General features: G+C 37.8%; 1 long non-coding RNA gene across 1 annotated transcript in view; it reads left to right on the forward strand.

Annotated features, from left to right (window-relative positions):
* Positions 1-16,576, forward strand: part of LOC128248587 (uncharacterized) — a 40,646-nt gene extending 24,070 nt beyond the window's left edge. The window contains exon 2 of the long non-coding RNA XR_016242921.1: positions 16,075-16,576. This is a non-coding gene — a long non-coding RNA (uncharacterized LOC128248587). The remainder of the gene's footprint in view (positions 1-16,074) is intronic.
* Positions 16,577-17,074: the final 498 nt, after the last annotated feature.

A 17,074-nucleotide genomic window follows, 5' to 3' on the forward strand; every position in this document is an offset into this window, starting at 1 on the left:
CCAGTACTTGAAGAAAATGTGTCCCCAACTGAAAAGGATAAAAAACAGTTTGTTTGGCTGTAGCCAAACAAACTGAAATGAGAAATGAGAACAGAAACCACTGTAAAGCAAATTTCTGATTAGAGCCAGGTATCCTGATGCAGACCAAATTCTTACCAATCAATGATTGGCATGTTCTGGTCCGAAACCGGAAACTGAGAAATATATTACTGCTGCTCAGGATCAGTGTCTTCCAAGTAGGAGCTATTAGTGAATTGTTCTGAAGCATGAAAGCAGCCCGTGTATGCGAGTAACATTCAGAGACAATCGACCACATAATCTCTGAATGCGGCCGATTGGCACCAACAGAGTACTTGCAATGACATGACAGGTCAGCTCAGTACATACAGTGGTCAATATACAGCACACACCTTTCTTCACAAAGAGAAGTGGTGGGAATATAAATCATCACAAGTTGTGCAGAATACTGAAGTTACCATCTTCTGGAATTTCAGTGTTCAGTCTGATCGAGAAATTCAGCCCAACTGACCGGATATCATTGTGAAAAACCATTTTGAAAAACATACTTCGTTGGATATTGGAGCCCCAGCTGACATAACAATATCTCTGAAAACATTTGAGGAAATGAACAAATGTAAGGACTTGTAGATAGAAATCAAAAGAGTGTGGCATCTCAAAGCAACATTACATATTGTTATTGAGGCACTTGGAATGGTGTCAACAGAAGCAAATATGAAGACCAAATTCCTGGTAGCCCAGGAATTAATGAATTGCAAAAGATCGCGTTTACGGGAACCTTACATATATAATGTAAATTCCTCTCCACGTAAATACAATCTCATTATGGAGGTGGTGGTGATGCATTACCAGGCAGTGGCTCTCATGGCTTCTGATCTTAACTGATTGGAAGCGCCATCATGTACATTGTTTTGTCTTGGTATAAAAGATGGGCTACAGCAAATATTCTGCTCAATACCACAGATTTGTTTGTCAGTTGTTTGACCTTAACCAGTTGAACATGCCCCTTAGTAGCTAACAATATGTGTATCTCTGATCCCGAGCAGAAGTAGTGGGGGAGCATCATAGCCATGTGTTGAGAAGAATTCTTTGGGGTTTTAATGATTTATCTCTGGAAATATGGGTGTTTCGTTCAACATCCTTAAACAACTTTTATTCGGGGACCTTTTGAGTGGGATGGGCTACTCAATCTGAAGAAAATTCTTACTGGGCCCCCACCTGCAAAATCATGCGCTGTTTATCTTGATATGAGATCACCATGTCGCGCACATATGGTTGTGATGCATGTACCTGGTGTACCCTTATAAGCCGGGTAGTCATGATGGGTATACTGGGATTCGTATATTTTACCCCAGTGTCGCTTTGATGGCACTGCTCTCTCACTCAATAATAATAATAATAATAATAATAATAATAATAATGATGATGATAATAATAATAATAATAATAATAATAATAATAATAATAATAATAATAATAATAATAATAATAATAATAATGATGATGATGATGATATTAATAATAATAATAATAATAATAATAATAATAATAATAATAATAATAATAATAATAATAATGATGATGATGATGATGATGATGATGATGATAGATTCTAGAACTTCTTATTTCTCAGATTTTAAGATTGAATTAATTTGTAAGAAAAATCTTCGTTGAAATTTCTATTTCCCGATATGTCTAGTGGCTTCTTTTCAATCACTTCATTTGTTATAGAAATATAAAAATATATTTGATATCATACGAAGCATTAACGATAATTTCAAAGACGATATATTCAATACTAAAATCAATAATATAAGCGCAACAGCGAATAGATACATCATAGGTCTTTACTTTTCTCCAAAGATACCGGAATACTTTTCACATCAAACATTTCGTTTCCCTATGAAGAGATTGGTAACAGTAATTTCCGATCAGAAAGAAAGCGGATCTACTTTGAAATATATTCGAATTCAGTGCCCAAGAGGCTATGATAAATATTCTATGAAGTACTCACCCTATTGTCTTGATCAAGAACGTTAAGCTTTCTTTGATAGTTGCCAGAAAGAAATTGATACCTTTCTCTGTTGTCACTTTCATATTGAAATCGTGTTATTGTGGGTAGAATCTGCTTTCAACATAGACGAATTTCTGAAAACCGTAAGAAGATTAATATGAAATAAATATATTCTGAAACTAGATATTGCTAGTTTCAGCAAATTTTATTAATTGATCGCTTATATTCAGATATGCACTCAAAATTACTGAATTTTATAAATATCAAGATACTCATTGAAAATCTTTGAGTTAGAAGAAAAGGAAAATAAAATTACTTTCAAATGTATGAAACTCGAAAACATAAATTTCTGTTATGTTTAAAACGGACGATTCAAATTGCTACATATCTAACATAGTGAAAATGTTTCTGGTCCTAAAACAAGTAAATATATATTTTACCTTCGTGCTAAATTGTAAACTTCTATAAAGATTTCTTTATGTAGGCAGGAACACTCAAATTTTTAACTATGACAAAACAGAATTGCTGATGTTCATCCTTATGTGAATGGACTGGTAGTGTAAAAGAAGTGGATTGCCTGATTAGGGGTGGTGTGTGATGTCTGAAGTTACACTTAAAGTTGTTTTATTCTAAAAGAAACCAATATACTTATACATATTTTTGGTTGCAGTTAAAGATTTGTGATCTCGTATAGATGTAGTTAGCTTTAATATAATTTGTATTGAAGATTTTATTGAAGATTTTTTTGTGAAGTGGTGAAGTGTGTCCCAGTTAGGTTCCTTTTTAATGAAGCTTAAGGATATTTTTGCTGTAGTTAGATATTTGTGATTCTATACTGTTTTAGTTTGCCTTGATTATTTTTGTATTCCTAGATTTAGTAATATTTTATATATATTGTTCATCGTTAAATCCACTTCTAGATTTGGCACTACTGTTTAACTCCAGGTCGCCGGCTGCCTAACGCAAGTATACAATTTGACAATGTAAAAATGGCACTGCACATTTAAAAATTACCTTGAAAAGGAGTGCTATCCACTCTGTAATTCAGTTTGGCAACACCACTACGTTTAAATACGTTTTTTAGGTTTACATCTCGCTAACCATCTTGTGGAGTCGTTTTCAATGGTTTCATTAATTTATATATTTCCATATCAGATTCTCTTTCTAACGCTGATCTTTGGAACAAGCTCTAAGTTTTTTTCTCTTAAATACTTAATCACTGTTAGTAATTCTTTACAAGTGTAGATTATCAAGAAAAGTAAGAATTTCCAGTTTCTGGCTCTTCTTAAATACTGTATTGTCATTTAGTTCCATAGAAATTATAATAATTTGTGCGAGAGTCATTTAAAGTTATTAGAAAGTAGTAAAATTCCAGAACGATAATATAAAATAAAAATAGTTGGAACTGTTTTCAAAGTATAGAAAAATATACAATCACTAGCATACCTGTGTCGTAAAAAAGGCTGATAGTTTTGTTAATGACAGAAAATAGCGCATCAGTACGATAGGAGAAACCCTCTTTGTAAATGTCAGCAATGGAGTAAATATATGTACATACACAAAATTGAATCACTTGAACAGTCAGATACGGTTGTAACATCTTGCATGATAATATTATATCCACGTAAGATATATATATATATATATATAATATACACGCACACATATAAATATATGTGGATATACATTATATGTGTGTATATGCATTATTCTTTATTATTCAAAATTAAGATAAATAAAGTTCTTTTTAAATCTAAAATATACTCTCCATCATTTTCTACAATGCTCTTCCATCTCTCTGGTAGACTTGCAAGGACCCTCTTCCAAAATTCACTTGTCCGTGGCGAAAAATACTCCTCCAGTATTGTTCTGACCTTGTCTACAGAATTCATATTTTTCCATCCAAATGACTCTGAAGACTGTGGAATAAATGATAACCAAATGGGACAATTTCCAGCAAATATGGTGGGTGGGGCATCGTTTCCCATTCAAACTGCTCCAATCTTTGGAATGTCATCATCGCTGTATGTGGCCGAGCATTATCTTGATGGGAGAACACCTTTCGTCTTGAAACCAAAGATGGTCGTTTTTCTTCTAGCGCTGACATAAGCAGCTCAAGCTGCTTGCAGTGGATCTCCTTTGTTATCATTTGGTTTGGGTTTAAAAGTTCAATGTGGATTAAACCTTTCTTATCCCACCAAACAGATAACAACACCTTGCATGGGTGAAGACCTTCTTTAGCCTGGGGTACCAGTGTTTCTCCTTTCCCTCTCCACTGTCTTTGGTACTTGACATTTTTATGGGGAAACCATTTTGCGTCCCCAGTCACTATTCGGTTCAAAAGAGGTTCATTCGTGAGACGTGAAAGAAAAAGAAGAGCACACATCACTCTCTACGCACGATTAGACTCGGAAAGTTTGAGGAACCCATCGAATCAATTTGCTGACTTTTCCGATGGCACGCAGGTGTCGATGACTGGTTGAATGACCAAATCCAAGCTTCTCTGCTAGTTCCTCAAGAGATATTCTAGATATAGATATTTCATATCTATATTTATGTGGTTATATGTAAATATATATATGTACATATATGTGCCTCTGTGTGTGTGTGTGTGTGCGCGCGCGCGTTTATATATACACATACATACGAGTGTACGTGTGTGTGTGTTTGCATCTATGCATTTATATATATACAAAAATTTATATATACTAAAATAGATACGAATAAGTGTGTATATGTGTGAATTGAGCGTGAACATACATGAGTCTGTATGCGTGTGTATGAGTTGAATTATGTATATGTCTATATATATGTGTGGGTACGTATGTGCGCATACAAATTAACAAATATACATTCTTTCTTTCTTTTCCTACTTATCACTAACCTATCACACATGTCTATTTATAGCAACTTGACTTCTTTATATTCTTCATTCCACCTCAATTTTTACTGCCAAAACTAAATACCCACCTACATATCACCCCACCCGACGATGATCATATGGAAAATACCGCATGGTGAACAGGATATCGACCGCATGGTGGACAGGAAATCAACCATGTGGTTGTGTGGGGGTGAGTAGATGTGGGAGTATATGGTATATATGTGTTCATGTATATGACCATATATCTGCGTGTATGCACCCGTATTTATACGAGTATGTGTGCGTAGATGTACATTCACACAATCGCATGCGCATCCACATCCACACACACACTCGAATGCACACACGCACATGCACACAGAAGCGCTCACACATATACGCGCATACACACGCGCGCGCACACACGCGCGCACTCACACGCGCACTCACACACGCACCTGTGCACATTTTTACCTAAATGTATAAATGCATATGCGCACATGAACTCGCGCGCGCGTACATACAAGTGTCTACGTGTACATACATGAACACGCACGGGTGCACATGCATATGGGTGCGCGCGCATACATATATACTCGTGTGGTTATGTACAAGGGGTGACAGTATGTAGGTAGACAGGCATAAAGAAGTGTTGGGAATTAGTGATTTGCGGTGCTGTTCATGGTGGTTAGCTGGTAACGGGGACTTTGGTGCAGGTGGTGCAGGAAGTGGCTGGTACTAAGGACTTATATCCGGGTTGTCGGCGGCCAGTGGCTTGAAATTTACCAGAAGGGTGTACCGCTGGTGACAGCAATACGACACCTCATATTTCTTGTTGATGGATACTGCTGGCTGGCAGATGATATGCAGTCTTCAGTGGAGGGAAAAGTTGACAATTACGGTCGCCGGGTGAATATGGTGGCGCTCTGTCGATAACAGTCCACTTGATGCTGGGTGTTTCATCTCGGAGGTAACAATGTCTCCAGAGAAAGCGCAACAGGGAAGTGGATCTAAATGAATGTCACAGGATCTAAATGAATGCAAGTCCCTGGGAGTACCTTCCTTTGAAATCATTGGCTGTCATGCCCGTATAGTGCCTAGTAATGCCATCGGATGGTGTAAGCGGGGCTCTGTATACTACAGCCCTTGAGAAGCAGGATCCTCTTAGAGGGCAGGTGGTAGAGTTTCGGAGGTTGCAGGCTGGGATTGGGGGTTGTGTGGATGCGTTTTTACGTCTGTTGTTGCGTGCGATGTTAGATGCGATGTTGTCTAAGCAGGAGTAGCTTACCTTGACATTATGGGGGTTGAAGAGCTTGTAATACTTATGGCCTCTGAGGAAATGTTTTTTTATTAACGACGTTAGTAGAAACTTCTAGGTTACATGGGGTGGGGCGTTATACCAGATAATCTTCCTCTTCCTAATTCTCTTGGGTTGAGATGGGAGTGGAGTTCGTCCACATACGTGAGCTTCTCAGAAAATCCGCTCCTAGCCAAAACATCGTTGTAGTGGAGGTGACCTTATTAAAGATCTCTCTGTTGGTTGAGAGTTTAGACACACTGTCTCACACACTGTCTTGCAACACGAAATACCTCGAGTCTTTGGTCCTCACGGCGCAGAACATTGGCATTTTTTTCTTATCCGCTTCCCCTCTGGCTAAGTAAACCTGTCTCCTAGCTTCCCTTCTGGCAGTCTGATACAATTCCCTGCTACCTCCGTTCTTCCAGTCCTTCCAAGCCTGTTTCTTTTGTCTAATAACCCTGTCAACCACATTGTTCCACCACCACGTTACTTCGGGTCGAGAGGGGACTTTGCACCAGCCACAGATCTGGTCGGTGGCACACAGCAGGCTGTCCCGTAGAAACCTCCAATTGTCTTCCACATTGTGTGATGCTATATCACCTTCTATTTCGTTAAATGCTTCGAGTAAGACATCTCTAAATCTCTGTCCATTTGCAGGATCTTTAAGCTTCCAGACCTTTCTCCTCCAAGCTGGTCTACTTCTGGGCATCCATTTAGCTTTGATCCCGAAGTCGCTAACTCCTAATCTGTGTTGAGGGGTACATTCTTCGCCTGGGAAGGTTTTGGCATTTATAAGCAGTCCTCTTTCCCTATTTCTGGCAAGGATGTAGTCGATTTGGCTAGTGTGTCTGCCGGAACGGTATGTGACTAGGTGACAGGCAGGTTTCCTGAAGTTGGTATTGCAAACCATAAGATCATTTGCATCACAGAACTCCAGCAGTCAGGTTCCCTCCTCATTGCAGGAACTGAAGCCATAGCCTCTATGTACGCCATGGAAGCCCCCTGCATGTTGTCCAACATGACCATTCAAATCACCAGCCACAAAGAGAAGGTCTCTGTCATTCGTCAATGAGGTAGTCTGCAAGAGGGTGTCATAAAATTGGTCTTTCTGCCCATCCAGTAGCCCCGGCTGAGAGGCATAGGCCGAGATGACGGTAGCTAACCTATGGTGAAGCACTAGTCTAATCTTAAGTACTCTGTCACATACTCTGACTACCTCGATTACCTTATCAACCCATTTCTCCGCAAGAAGTATTCCCACGCCCCCGACCCCGTCAGAAAATCTTGTACCTGCGTTCTTTGCCTGTGAGGAACCTAGCGGAACCTCCTCTCTACCTTACTTCTTGGATGCAGCACATATCTACGCGTCTCCGTTCAAGCATCTCAACAATCTCACCAGACCTACATTTCAGCGTGCTGACATTGAGAGTGCCAATTCTGAGAGTGTGGGAGGTGTGGGCCTGTGAGACCCTAGGATGAGGGACAGCAGTGTCCTGTACCTGAAAAGAAAGCTTGCATCTGACAGAATTCATAAACAAACAATGCCTACAACCTGCATACACTACACCATTTTTATGTGATCGATAAACCCTGGGTAGGGGAGGGGATGGCATTAGGCCCTTAGAAGTGTTCGCAGGAGACAACCAAGGATGACAGAGGATAAGAACTTCCGGTATAGGTGGAGTGGTTGGAGGGCGGGCATACCGCGAGCCAGCAAGTTTAAAGCGAGAGCCACTTCTGCACTTTTATACTATGGTAGACAAATTTAGAGTGAATGAGTTAAAGAAATGATAAACTTGAATAAAGTAAAGTAAAATAAATAAATAAATAAATAAAGTGTGGCGATTAAAGGAATGCGTGAATTTAAGAAATAGATAGATGATAAAGAACGGACGGGGGTGGGTTAGGGTTATGATCTATGCAGAAAGCAGGAGTACATGAAAGGTTGAAAGAAAAGTTCTTATCTATTCATCTTCTGGATTTCGTTTTCTGTCAGCAGAGGAATTTGAAGCCGATTAGGAGAAAGTAGAATATTGAACTGGTTTATATAGAGTTAGTGTTAGGGGGGGGGAGATGGCGGACCTGGTGGAAATCGAAGAGAGAGGGGAGAGAGAGGGGAGAGAGAGAGGACAAAGTGTTTGTTAAAAAATATAAAAATGCAAAGAAAGTTGGGAAGAAGAAAAAAATAACATTTAGGAAGAGTAACATATATGGTAAAAGGGCTTACGTGGGAACAGAAGAGACATCTGAACCAAAAAAAAAAAAAGATTTACAGAAGAATAAATAAGGCAGGAAGAAATGTTTGATGTTTCATACGGCAAGAAACGGTTGAACCAGCGTGTACATCAAGTAGGAAAAGAAAACTGACGGAAATGAAAATTGAACCAAAAAGAAATAAATATTCCAATTTCTCCCCGAGGAAGTAAAAATGAAAAAGGTGGGGGAGAAAGGTGGTAATAAATAAAAGTATTGACTCTCAGAGAAAGTTAAACTTAAAAAGGAGAGATGTTGTGGTGGAATCCCAACACCCCCATGAATGAACTGTTCTAAATTGTATAAGAACGCATGCGTGCTGGAGATACAAAAAACAGAGTGTGGTATGTGCAGAAACAGTCGTTAGAAGTCGTTTGAGAAGAGATGTCAGAATTACGTATTGGTGAATTGATAGTTGTTAAATGATTATACCAGAAGTCTGTAATCACAATAAAACATCATAACAAAAAGGTTTAGGGCCTTCAGAGGGTAGGGTGAAAGTCAACAATGTCGAACTGGGTGAATTTGCAGGCTGATTTATTATCGATACAGTTGATCACATCTGCGATGGAGTTCCAGTGAATCAACCCTGTAGCCCTTCTAATATCGGAGTTGATAGTATCGAGAATGTGCTTGCCAATGATGCCCATCTCGTTTTTGAAGGGGTTGATCGATCTGCATTTTGGGTTGGAATGTGAGAATGCGCTTGCCAATGATACCTATCTCGCTTTTGTAGGGGTTTGATCAGCCTGCATTTTGGGTTGGAATGGAAATTAGGCTTATGGTCCTTAAGTGTAATATGGAGGGAAAGTCGCGTGGCAAGGCGGTCCACGCGATCCTCTATCTTAAGGCCGGTAGCTAGCTCCTTTGTTTCTGTGTTTATGTCATTGTATGTTGAATTACGGGTATTTTTGTATGTTTCAGTGATGGCGCTTATGAGGAGTCTTGAATGTGTGAAAGTGTTTGTTTCATAAATATTTTTTGTTTTGTCTGCGGAGATGTGTAGGTTGGGTGATTGTTTAATACTGGTTATATAGTCATTTAAGGATTTAAGGAAGGGGTTAGAATACACGCACGCACACACACACACACACACACACACACACACACACACATGGCATAAAAAGGAAAGGGAAAATATAAGTGTAGACGTTACTTTATTCCAAGTTGGTACATATATCCAATAAAAACTCTACAAGTTGTTTCCAAGCCGAATTAATTCAAAACAAAACGAAATATAATAGGAATCCATTAATGAAGTGAATGAGTTCTAGCAACAAATAAACACCTTTACAATAGCCCAGAAAGGAGCAAACATTTAAATTATGATAGAAAGAAATTAACTGAACGCCCGATCGATCAAAAACTGGAAAATAAATACACTTCATCTTTAATTCTAATGACAATTTACAATTTATAAATATCTGTTAATGACATTTGCAATTACTGTCTATACAAAACAAAATAGACAATCAACCTATAGATAAGTTAATGGAAAAAAAAAACTATAGAATTATAGATAAACTAAGAATTACAGAGTTAACTAATTGAAAAATTAAAAACCAATATATTATCCACTATAACATAACCAATACAATAATTCAAAGTTAATAATGTATGCATTTGTGTGTGCGTGTGTATATGTATGTATGTGTGTGAATGTATGTATGTATGTATGTATGTATGTATGTATGTATGTATGTATGTATGTAATGAATTCCTGAGGAAAAGCCTAATCTGTGATTTCAAAAGTATCATATTTCGTTTATATAGTTTTGTTTTGAATTAATTACGCTTGGAAACAACTTTTTACAAGTTTTTATTGGATATATGTACCAACTTGAAATAAAGTAACGTCTACACTTCTATTTTTCCTTTTTATGTTTTATTTATTGTACCAATATTGAGTATATATATTTATATATATTCTTTGCTTTTGAACCTGCGAACTTGGATCTTTAACATCTCTTTGAAGGATTTAGGTCCTTACTTCTTCTTCTTCTTCTTCTTCTTCTTCTTCTTCTTCTTCTTCTTCTTCTTCTTCTTCTTCTTCTTCTTCTTCTTCTTCTTCTTCTTCTTCTTTCTCTCTCTCTCCATATGTGTGTGTATATATATATATATATATATATATATATATATATATATATATATATATATATACGTGAGAGATGAGATTGCACGAATAAGCAACTAATGCAGCGAAGTGACCGACAAAGTCACCAACACCAAGCAGTTCCTCAGAGACCTAATCCTGAACGGCTACCCATCATCTTTAGCCAAACAACAGCACCTAAAGAACATCAGGGTCAATAAATCCCGGAAGAACCCTCATACTCCTAAGTCTGGCATGTACTTCCTAAAGCTACCACATTTTGATGACAGAACTACTGCTGCGATACAACATACAGTCCGCAGCGAGGGACTCGACATACAGATATTACACACCGGTCCATCCCTGAGAAAAGTTCTGAACACGAACAACACCTTTCACAACATCGAAGAGTGCACATTATCAAATTGCCCCATCAAAGACAAGAAAACTACACATACGCATAAAAGAACACATGCAGACGGACACTTCCGTGAAGAAACATCTACGAAAATGCCAGACCCGAGAGTTCACAGTGCACATCAGGGCAACACAGCGCAACCTTAGAATCTCCGAAGCCATATTAATACACCAACGGAAGACGACTATCAACAAAAGAAGAGAGTTACGTGAAGCTAACTGGCTGCTATAACAACAACCTTCTGCGCATGTCTACTCCCTACATATTCACACACATGTACATCTACAACATTCGCTACTTCCTGAAGAGAGGGTCATAACCCTAGAAATATTGATTGCAGGGTAAGTCACCATTCATTCAAATGCCTCTTTTCTTGTGATTTACCTTGGATTTATTTCGCATTGTTCGGGCGTTACCCACGAATTTTATATAATATATCGTAACAATGCTTCATACTAACTATATATATATATATATATATATATATATATATATATATATATATATATATATATATATATATATATATATATATATATATGGGTGGGGGTACGAGGAGTGTATGAAAAGTTTTGAGCCTCAGAAGACAAAACATAGTACAAGACTTCTGATGAAGGTACTCGACTTCAAGGTTGAAAACTTTTCATACACCCCTCGTGTATATATATATATATATATATATATATATATATATATATATATATATATTTGTAAAACTACTTTTCCATGTCCAGGTGGTTCAAACAGATTTTGTACACTCGTCGCCAACCCTCGTCTATTTCCAAGTAAGGTAATATTTCACCGTACCCAGACATGATAACCTGTAAGATTGGCAACAAAGAGTACATCTTGCGTGATAGTGATACTCAGTTACGACTACTGTCCGATGTTAAGACAAAGAGACGATAAACACACATACACACACACATATATATACATATGTATATACATATATGCATATAAATGTATGCATGCATATGTATGTATTCGATGGGGTGCTGAGAAATTTCTGGTTTTAAGGGTATCGCGAAAGGTCTGATTGGAGGCCCAAATTTCTGTGTTCTTAGAAAAACTGAAGGACCACTGCAATAAGTGTATGAATCTGAGAGGGGAACAGGTTGAATAGAATCATAATTAAGTAATCGTCCAGTGTTTTTATTTTTACCGAAAGACAGGAGCTTTTCAGCACCCACTCGTACATGTACATACATACATACATACATACATACATACATACATACATACATACATACATACTCGTACACACAAATGCATACATACTGTTGCCTTATTTGGGGTCTCTTACCGTGATATAGGTTAATCTGAGACCTTAGGTAGCAGGAGGCCAAGTTGTTTCTTGAAAACACCTACCACTACTCCATGAAAATCTCTCGGATGTTTTGGCAAGGCATTCAATGGCTGTGGTCCTTTGAATCTCAAGCGATTGTAGTATACGATCCTCACTCAAGACGGGGCAGTGACGTCCAGTTCGGGGGTTTGTATAGCTCTTGATGCCAAAGTTTAGTGACAGCCTCTCCAGGATCTTCCATGCTTATATCACTGGATACCTCTTCCATCTTCGCTCCAGGGAGTCGAGTCGTAGCTCTTTCAATTTCTCCCTGCTGCTCAGCTGTTCCATAGATGCAATTTTTCTGGCATAGCACAGCTGAACTGCCTCAAGTTCCGCTATTTATTTGACATTGTATGGTAACCACAATTGAGAGTAGTAGTCCGGACGGCTGAGTACAAATGTCCTCCATAAACCAACATAGTCTCCTGACCCCTTGTTTTGAAGGGATCATCCGATCATTCGCCTGCACACTGCCACCATCCTGGTAATGTGTACGTGAAATGGGGCGTTGTTGCTCGTATCAATCTTGCTCGCATCAATCCAGATCGAGTACTTGACTCTGGAATTGCCACTCCTTTTGGTCCCAAGTAGAGTTGTTGCAGCGTGTGAGTACTAACGAGAGGAGGCATTAGAATTTACCGGTTTTAAATTGCATGTTGTTTTCTTGAGCCCATTTATATATGGTATCAGAAGGTCCCTTGACTGCTTGTACTACTTTTGTGTCGTCAGCATATCTAGTAAGTGTGGCTATCTGTGTAATTGATGGCATGTCTGAGAGAGCCAACATAAACAGCAGCGGCTCTAATACAGTTCCCTAAGGCACTCCACTTTCTATTACTGTCTCCTTGGAGAGGCTCCATTAGCTGTCACAGCCTGGCTTCTGTCTTTCAAGAAGTCATGCAACCACTCTCCCAGTTTTCCGACTTTGCCGAGTTTCAGTAGTTTGTACATATCATCCCATGATCAACCTTATCAAAGATCTTTACAAAGTCAAGATATATCATAACCACGTTTGAGTGATTCATTAGAACCTGTGTAAGATAGATACTTCCCGAGCAAAAGCTATGTTGGGTGTCATGGAACAAGTCATTATCTTCAAAGAATGCAATCAGTTCCCTCCTGGCAATGCGTTCCATGACTTTGCTGGCATGAGAGGTTAGAGAGACAGGTCTATAATTTTTAGCATCTGCTCTGCTACCCCAATCTTAATGTATAGGACATATCATACCTTCCTTTAACATTTTCGGAAGTCTCCTAGTTACAAGGAAGCTCTGGAAGAATATCTGTGGTGGTCTTGCTAGAGTCCCTTTGCATTACTTTAAGGGGATTACTGAGAATCTATCAGGGCTTGTAGCTGAGTTTGAGTTCATTTCATCAATTGCTGATATTACATTCGTTTCCTCTATTTCGATGTTATCAATAATTGCCAACTCTTTGTGTAGGCCTGTGGTGCCGAAGAATTTATCAAGCTTAGTTTTTTGCGAGTTCCCTAGTGGAGTTATGAAAACATTCTTATATTGTACATTCAGTATTTTACTGATTCTCTAGGGGTGTTAGAGTTCATTTTTGATCTCAAGCAGTTTGTTTGAGATAGGTTCCTTTGCTATCCTTCAGTGGCCCATCTAGGCGGTCAGTTCGAAATACAACATACTTTGGTATGTGTATCTCAGCATCTGATATGTCCGTGTTCAGATGTGTTACTGTTAGAGCTTATTGTTTGATTACGTGTCACTGTCTCCCAGATATTGAGTTTTGTGTGGGTAGAACGTTAGAAAGCCCTTGATGTTCAGCAGGATTACTGGTGTAACGTATAGAGTGTGGTACTGGTCACTGGTCTGGTATGTGCAGAGGTAGCCACTCTGGATCTTTTGTTGTTTGTGATGGTTTTGGGTGTTGGTATGTGTTTTTCAGACCCTTGTTGAGCAGCTGCTGTCCGCACTCCAACCATAGTTTGTTTTCTCGTATTAGCAGTTTCATGGTAGTGTAACCTGGCCCTGTGTCCTTGAGGACAGTTTTTCTATGCCAGCATGTACCCTTTACATAGAACTTCCAGACTGGTTGAGCTTTCTTTTTACCAGAACCTTTGTATTCGCAAGTTCTAATTCGTTTTCCTTTTCTTTCTGCTCCCACATTGGGCCCATGTTCACTCTCAGCTTGCCTGCTTGCTTGTGTCTTCGTCTTCATCTTTGGCTTCATCTGTTTCTCCTGGAGGACCTTTACTTTATTGCTGTTGTTCTCCTCTGTACATGTCTTCATCTTTTCTTTTGTTTCTCTTGGTGGACTTTGCTTTGTTGATGTTGTTCTGATACTCACAGTTGTGCAGTGATGATATCTGTTTTGCTTTGTTCTTCCCTCATAACATCATCCTGACCCTTCTCAGATTCCATTGAGATACTGGTTTCTTTTTCACCCTTTTGTGTTTTCGACTCCTATTTAAATATTTTGTCTAGTAACTCCATATTCGGTGGAATTAAGGCATATGAATGACCTCATTCTTTTCCTCTCGGTAAAAACCAAAACTCTTCAAGGCTTCTGCAATTAGAGATTTTGGCGGCGATCCTTCTGCGAGGCTTCATGCCTTAATTGCCTCAAACAGCCAATTACCTTGTATTTTGAAGTTTATGTTGTCTTTGGTGTAGTTGGCTTTGCTGAGGTCCATGTTGTTGAGATAAGGATGAAAAAAGGTTTGGAAGAGGTAGAGACAGATTTGCAGAGAGAGAAAAGAGAGAGCGAGTAGTGAAGAAGGCAGAGAGAGAGAGATGGAAAGGGAGAGAGAAAGAGATGTAAAGGTAATGAAGAATGCAGAGAGAAAGAAGAGCAAGAAAGAGAAATGTAAAGATAGTGAAGAAAGCAGAGAGAGGAGACTGCAAGAGATAAATATATGGAAATGGCGAAACATTCGAATCAATCTTAATGCAATTATAGATTGAGAGATAAAAGGTGGATCTTTTTAGGGTAAGTGAAAGTAAGATAAAGAGACAATAAGCGTAAGAGAGGGTAAAAGAGAGAGAGCGAAGAGGGGAAAAAAGCAAAAAGAAACAGATAAATTGATATACATGGAAATACATTTAGATAGATAGATAGATAGATAGATAGATAGATAGATAGAGAGAGAGAGAGAGAGAGAGAGAGAGAGAGAGATAGATAGATAGATAGATAGATAGATAGATAGATAGATAGATAGATAGATAGATAGATAGATAGATCGATAGATAGATAGACCTTTTCAGCTCGATGGAAAGAAAGAGAAGCGTGTGCAATTAAATACCGTCTCACTTGATAATCGTAAGAGACATATGTAGTTGATTAATTAACTTATTTTGTCTGAAGTTTGCAAATATATACACGAGGACCTATTTGTGTTTAGTTTTGCAAATAATTATACGAGAAGATATATATACGTGGTGTTTATTTTTTTATGATTACTTTCGCCTGAAAATCTATGAACATGGGAATCTATATATATGTTGCCTCAAAAGCTGCAAAAATTCATACGTGATGCATGTTTGTTTTTTAATGAAAGGAAAAGTTAGATGAGAAAAAAACTTACTATACATTTATCGGTATATAAAGTCCGATAAATGTAGCCCCTACGAAAACAATTTTACCTCAAGACTTCAACTTTTGATAACTTTCAGTGATTAAATAAACAAAAATTGCATACATACGTTGTTCTTGTATTATTCTAAGAAAATGAAATATTATACCATGTAAGCTTGGAACTTAATTTTTGTTTTGTAAGTTGTTGTTTTTTTTTTATCTCAGACGTTCAGAACCACGTTGTTGGTCGAAGATGATAAGTGTAGCAGGAATATTTAGCAAATTACCCATTATCACGACGATTCGCTAGAATATTGTCCACGTGATCAACAAAATCAGACAAATCACGATTTCTCGACGAATAGGCTCCAGTAATGATATTTTCTTTCGACGCGCTTCATTTTGAGCCTATCGACCAGTATAAATTCAGTATGTCGTGAACACTACGAGACAGAGAGCTTTGGGATACAGCAGACAGAGCATTGACAAACATTGTAGAGTTGGCAAACAGAGATGGAGGACAGCAGCTGACAATACAAAGGCAATGAACAGCCAGCAGGCGAACGACATAAGAAATCAGCCGGCAAGTAACTAACCATACTTTATCTGCTGCTACAACTACACCAAGAACAAAAATAACCCTGGACATTTTGTCGTTTGTAGTAATGACAGCTATCATTCCTTGCGTTGTTTATCAAGAATAAATTGTTCTTTATCAAAATTTCAACAGATTCCAGTGTTTCTTTCTGTACATAAATATAGTTAGTTTATACTCCATATTTGACGGAGATTCCGTCTATATTAATTTTATAATATATAGCGCTTTCTCAGAGTCGATTCAGGATTGATCATTGCGAAATGGTGTCAGTTTCTTAGAGAGTTTGTTAAAATTTTTCAGGATGAAGTAAATGTATGCCGCAACAGCAGGTCGCCATCTTGATATATATATATATATATATATATATATATATATATACGTCCTGTACCCATATATGCATGTATATATACATATATATGTAGGTATGTACATATATGAATGTATATATGCATATATTTATATTATATATATATATATATATATATATATATATATATATATATATATATATATATATATATATATATATATATATATATAATTCATAAACGTTACGCAAATAACAATATTTTTAAAGCAAAACAGTTTAATATTTAATTGCGCGCACGCGCGCGCGTGTGTGAAACT

The sequence above is a fragment of the Octopus bimaculoides genome, chromosome 8, assembly GCF_046866305.1.
Source record: "Octopus bimaculoides isolate indiv1 chromosome 8, ASM4686630v1, whole genome shotgun sequence".
In the NCBI taxonomy this organism is placed as follows: Eukaryota; Metazoa; Mollusca; class Cephalopoda; order Octopoda; family Octopodidae; genus Octopus; species Octopus bimaculoides.